Raw genomic sequence first — 5779 nt, 5'->3', positions numbered from 1 at the left:
GTTTGGGAGGGAAAGTGGTTTGAATTTGAAGGGTGAGGTTGGTGGGGATTTATGAAGGATGGATGTGAGTGGTGAAGAGAAAGATGAGATTTGATAGGTGAAGGGTTTTTGGGGAAGAGGTGTTGAGGTGATTGGTGAATGGGGGAAGAAGAGAGAGAGTGATGGTGGGGTGGGTGGGGGTCCTGTGGGGTCCACAGATCCTGTGGTGTCAAGGAAAAGTCATCCATGCACCAAATGGCATCAAAATTCACGTTTTGAGCCATTTCTGGCGTTAAACGCCGGGCTGGTGCCCATTCCTGGCGTTTAACGCCAGGTTCTAGCCCTTTTCTGGCGTTTAACGCCAGTCTGGTGCCCCTTTCTGGCGTTAAACGCCCAGAATGGTGCCAGACTGGGCGTTAAACGCCCAACTGCTAGGCTTACTGGCGTTTAAACGCCAGCAGCTTCTTCCTCCAGGGTGTGCTGTTTTTCTTCCTGTTTTTCATTTTGTTTTTGCTTTTTTCATTGATTTAGTGACTTCTCATGATCATCAACCTACAAAAAAGATAAAATAACAAAAGAAAATAGTTAACTATAAAACATTGGGTTGCCTCCCAACAAGCGCTTCTTTAATGTCATTAGCTTGATAGAGGACTCTCATGGAGCCTCAGAAATACTCAGAACCGTGTTGGAACCTCCCAACACCAAACTTAGAGTTTGAATGTGGGGGTTCAACACCAAACTTAGAGTTTGGTTGTGGCCTCCCAACACCAAACTTAGAGTTTGACTGTGGGGGCTCTGCTTGGCTCTGTTTTGAGAGAAGCTCTTCATGCTTCCTCTCCATGATGATAGAGGGATGTCCTTGGGCCTTAAACACCAAGGATTCTTCATTCACTTGAATGATCAACTCTCCTCTATCAACATCAATCACAGCCTTTGCTGTGGTTAGGAAGGGTCTGCCAAGGATGATGGATTCATCCATGCACTTCCCAGTCTCTAGGACTATGAAATCAGTAGGGATGTAATGGTTTTTAATCTTCACCAAAACATTCTCTACAAGTCCATGAGCTTGTTTTCTTGAGTTGTCTGCCATCTCTAGTGAGATTTTTGCAGCTTGCACCTCAAAGATCCCTAATTTCTCCATTACAGAGAGGGGCATGAGGTTTACACTTGACCCTAAGTCACACAAGGCCTTCTTGAAGGTCATGGTGCCTATGGTACAAGGTATGGAAAACTTCCCAGGATCTTGTCTCTTTTGAGGTAATTTCTGCCTAGACAAGTCATCCAGTTCTTTGGTGAGCAAGGGAGGTTCATCTTCCCAAGTCTCATTTCCAAATAACTTGTCATTTAGCTTCATGATTGCTCCAAGATATTTAGCAACTTGCTCTTCAGTGACATACTCATCCTCTTCAGAGGAAGAATATTCATCAGAGCTCATGAAAGGCAGAAGTAAGTCTAATGGAATCTCTATGGTCTCATCCTGAGCCTCAGATTCCCATGGTTCCTCATTGGGGAACTCAGAGGAGGTTGGTGCACGCCCATTGAGGCCTTCCTCAGTGGCGTCCACTTCCTCTCTTTCTTCTCCAAATTCGGCCATGTTTATGGCTTTGCACTCTCCTTTTGGATTTTCTTCTGTATTACTTGGGAGAGTGCCAGGAGGGAGTTCAGTAACTTTCTTGCTCAGCTGTCCCACTTGTCCTTCCAAATTCCTAATGGAGGACCTTGTTTCATTCATGAAACTTTGAGTGGTCTTTATTAGATCAGAGACCATTGTTGCTAAGTCAGAAGTACTCTGCTTAGAACTCTCTGTCTGTTGCTGAGAAGATGATGGAAAAGGCTTGTTATTGCCAAGCCTGTTTCTTTCACCATTATTATTGAAACCTTGTTGAGGTCTCTCTTGATTCTTCCATGAGAAATTTGGGTGATTTCTCCATGAAGAATTATAGGTGTTTCCATAGGGTTCTCCTAGGTAATTCACCTCTTTCATTGAAGGGTTCTCAGGATCATAAGCTTCTTCCTCAGATGAAGCTTCCTTAGTACTGCCAGGTGCATTTTGCATTCCAGACAGACTTTGAGAAATTAAATTGACTTGTTGAGTCAATATCTTATTCTGAGCCAGTATGGCATTCAGAGTGTCAATCTCAAGAACTCCTTTCTTCTGATTAGTCCCATTATTCACAGGATTCCTTTCAGAAGTGTACATGAATTGGTTATTTGCAACCATTTCAATTAGCTCTTGAGCCTCTGTAGGCGTCTTCTTCAGATGAAGAGATCCTCCAGCAGAGCTATCCAAAGACATTTTGGATAGTTCAGAGAGACCATCATAGAAAATACCTATGATGCTCCATTCAGAAAGCATGTCAGATGGACATTTTCTGATCAATTGTTTGTATCTTTCCCAAGCTTCATAGAGGGATTCTCCATCCTTCTGTCTGAAGGTTTGGACTTCCACTCTAAGCTTACTCCATCTTTGAGGTGGAAAGAACTTTGCCAAGAAGGCATTGACTAGCTTTTCCCAAGAGTCCAGGCTTTCTTTAGGTTGAGAATCCAACCATATTCTAGCTCTGTCTCTTACAGCAAAAGGGAATAGCATCAGTCTATAGACCTCAGGGTCAACCCCATTAGTCTTGACTGTGTCACAGATTTGCAAGAATTCAGCTAGGAACTGATGAGGATCTTCCATTGGAAGTCCATGGAACTTGCAATTCTGTTGCATTAGAGAAACTAATTGAGGCTTAAGCTCAAAGTTGTTTGCTCCAATGGCAGGGATAGAGATGCTTCTCCCATAGAAATCAGGAGTAGGTGCAGTAAAGTCACCCAGCACCTTCCTTGCATTGTTGGCATTGTTGTTGTTTTCGGCTGCCATGTGTTCTTCTTCCTTGAAGAATTCGGTCAGGTCCTCTAAAGAGAGTTGTGCTTTGGCTTCTCTTAGCTTTCTCTTCAAGGTCCTCTCAGGTTCAGGGTCAGCTTCAACAAGAATGCCTTTGTCTTTGCTCCTGCTCATAAGAAAGAGAAGGGAACAAGAAAATGTGGAATCCTCTATGTCACAGTATAGAGATTCCTTGAAGTGTCAGAGGAAAAGAAAAATAGAAGAAGAAAAGGTAGAAGAATTCGAACTTGATTAGATAGAGTTCAAATTGTGCATTAAGAAGGAGTAGTACTCCATAAATAGAAGGATGTGGGAAGGAGGGAAGTAATTTTCGAAAATTAATTAGAAGATTTTGAAAACATTTTTGAAAAACACTTAATTGATTTTCGAAAATAAGAGTGGAAAAGAAATCAAGTGATTTTTGAAAAAGATTTAAAATTAGAAGTTAAAGGGATTTGATTGAAAACTTAATTTGAAAAAGATGTGATTAAAAAGATGTGATTGGGAAGATATGATTTGAAAACAATTTGAAAAGATATGATTTGTAAACAAATTTAAAAAAAAAGATTTGATTTTAAAAATTAGTGACTTGCCTAACAAGAAAAGATATGATTCAAACATAAAACCTTCCTCAACAGGAAAGGCAAAAAATGTTCAATCAAATCATTAATTGTTAGTAAGTATCTTTGAAAAAGGAAAGAAATTGATTTTGAAAACATTTGATTGAAAAGATATGATTTGAAAAAGATTTGATTTTGAAAAACTTTGAAAACTTGAAAAAAAAATTGATTTGAAAACAAAATCTTCCCCCTAGCACCATCCTGGCGTTAAACGCCCAGAATGGTATCCATTCTGGCGTTTAACGCCCAAAATGCACCCTTTTTGGGCGTTAAACGCCCAACCAGGTACCCTGGCTGGCGTTTAAACGCCAGTCTGCCTTCTTCACTGGGCATTTTTGAATGCCCAGCTTTTTCTGTATAATTCCTCTGCAGTATGTTCTGAATCTTCAATTCCTTGTATTATTGACTTGAAAAGACACAAATAAAAAATATTTTTGGATTTTTTTAATAATCAAAATGCAACAAGAATCAAATAACAATGCATGCAAGACACCAAACTTAGCAGTTTGTATACTACTGACACTATATGAGACACATAAACACTCAAGTCAAAAGAATTCAAAGATCAGAGTAAGAAATCATCAAGAATTACTTGAAGATCCTTAAAACACATGAATGAATGCATGCAATTGACACCAAACTTAAGATGAGACACTAGACTTAAGCAAGAAATATTTTTGGTTTTTATGATTTTGTAATTTTTTTTGGTTTTTTTCGAAAATTAAGTGGAAAAGAAAATAAAGGTATCAAAATTCTTAATGAGAATTCCAGGAATCATGCAATGTTAGTCTAAAGCTTTAGTCTAAAGGAATTAGACATAGCTAGCCAAGCTTCAGTAGGACATTGCATTCAAGAGCTAAATTGATGAGGATCAATCAGCTTTGGTGATGATAAGAACATCACCTTGAAACACTAGAATTCATTCTTAAGAACTCTGAAGAAAAAAAATACCTAATCTAAGCAACAAGATGAACCGTCAGTTGTCCAAACTCAACAATCCCCGGCAACGGCGCCAAAAATTTGGTGCGCGAAATTGTGAACAATACTTTTCACAACTCTCATAATCCCCGGTCATGAACTCCAAAAACTTGGTAGTTCAATTCCATGGCATTACACAACTTCGCACAACTAACCAGCAAGTGCACTGGGTCGTCCAAGTAATACCTTACGTGAGTAAGGGTCGATCCCACGGAGATTGTTAGCATTGAAGCAAGCTATGGTCATCTTGTAAATCTTAGTCAGGCAAACTCAAATGTATATGATGATGAACGAAAATAACATAAAAGATAAAGATAGTGATACTTATGTAATTCATTGGTAGGAACTTCAGATAAGCGTATGAAGATGCCTTCCCTTCCGTCTCTCTGCTTTCCTACTGCCTTCATCCAATCCTTCTTACTCCTTTCCATGGCAAGCTTGTGTAGGGTTTCACCATTGTCAGTGGCTACCTCCTATCCTCTCATTGAAAACGATTGCATATGCTCTGGTCACAGCATAGCGGAATTCATCTATCGGTTCTCAATCAGACCGGAATAGAATCCAGTGATTCTTTTGGCGTCTGTCACTAACGCCCCGCCCTCAGGAGTTTGAAGCACGTCACAGTCATTCAGTCATTGAATCCTACTCAGAATACCACAGACAAGGTTAGACCTTCCGGATTCTCATGAATGCTGCCATCAGTTCTCGCCTATACCACGAAGACTCTGATCTCACGGAATGGTTGGCTCGTTTGTCAGGCGAGCACTCGGTTGTCAGGCGATCAACCATGCATCGTGCAATCAGGAATCCAAGAGATATTCACTAAGCCTCAGATGCTTGTAGAACAAGAGTGGTTGTCAGTCACTTTGTTCATGAGTGAGAATGGTGATGGGCGTCAATCATCACCTTCATCAAGTTGAAGAACAAGTGATATCTTGGACAAAGAACAAGCGGAATTGAATAGAAGAACAATAGTAATTGCATTAATACTCGAGGTACAGCAGAGCTCCACACCTTAATCTATGGTGTGTAGAAACTCCACCGTTGAAAATACATAAGAGCAAGGTCTAGGCATGGCCGAATGGCCAGCCTCCCAATGTGATCAAAAGATCTAAAGAAAAAGGTTCCAAAGATCCGAAGATTTTTAATACAATAGTAAAAGGTCCTACTTATAGAAAACTAGTAGCCTAAGGTGTACAGAAATGAGTAAATGACATAAAAATCCACTTTCGGGCCCACTTGGTGTGTGCTTGGGCTGAGCAATGAAGCATTTTTCGTGCAGAGACTCTTCTTGGAGTTAAACGCCAGCTTTGGTGCCAGTTTGGGCGTTTAACTC

At 40.3% G+C, this 5779-nt stretch overlaps 1 non-coding gene across 1 annotated transcript; it reads left to right on the top strand.

Moving 5' to 3' along the window:
- Window positions 1-2333: 2333 nt before the first annotated feature.
- Window positions 2334-2437, top strand: LOC130952349 (small nucleolar RNA R71). Its single transcript, XR_009074530.1, has one exon. It is a non-coding gene; the product is annotated as a small nucleolar RNA R71 (small nucleolar RNA).
- Window positions 2438-5779: the final 3342 nt, after the last annotated feature.

This window comes from Arachis stenosperma, chromosome 9, assembly GCF_014773155.1.
Source record: "Arachis stenosperma cultivar V10309 chromosome 9, arast.V10309.gnm1.PFL2, whole genome shotgun sequence".
Taxonomy (NCBI): Eukaryota; Viridiplantae; Streptophyta; class Magnoliopsida; order Fabales; family Fabaceae; genus Arachis; species Arachis stenosperma.
This window is presented reverse-complemented; position numbering and strand designations above follow the sequence as displayed.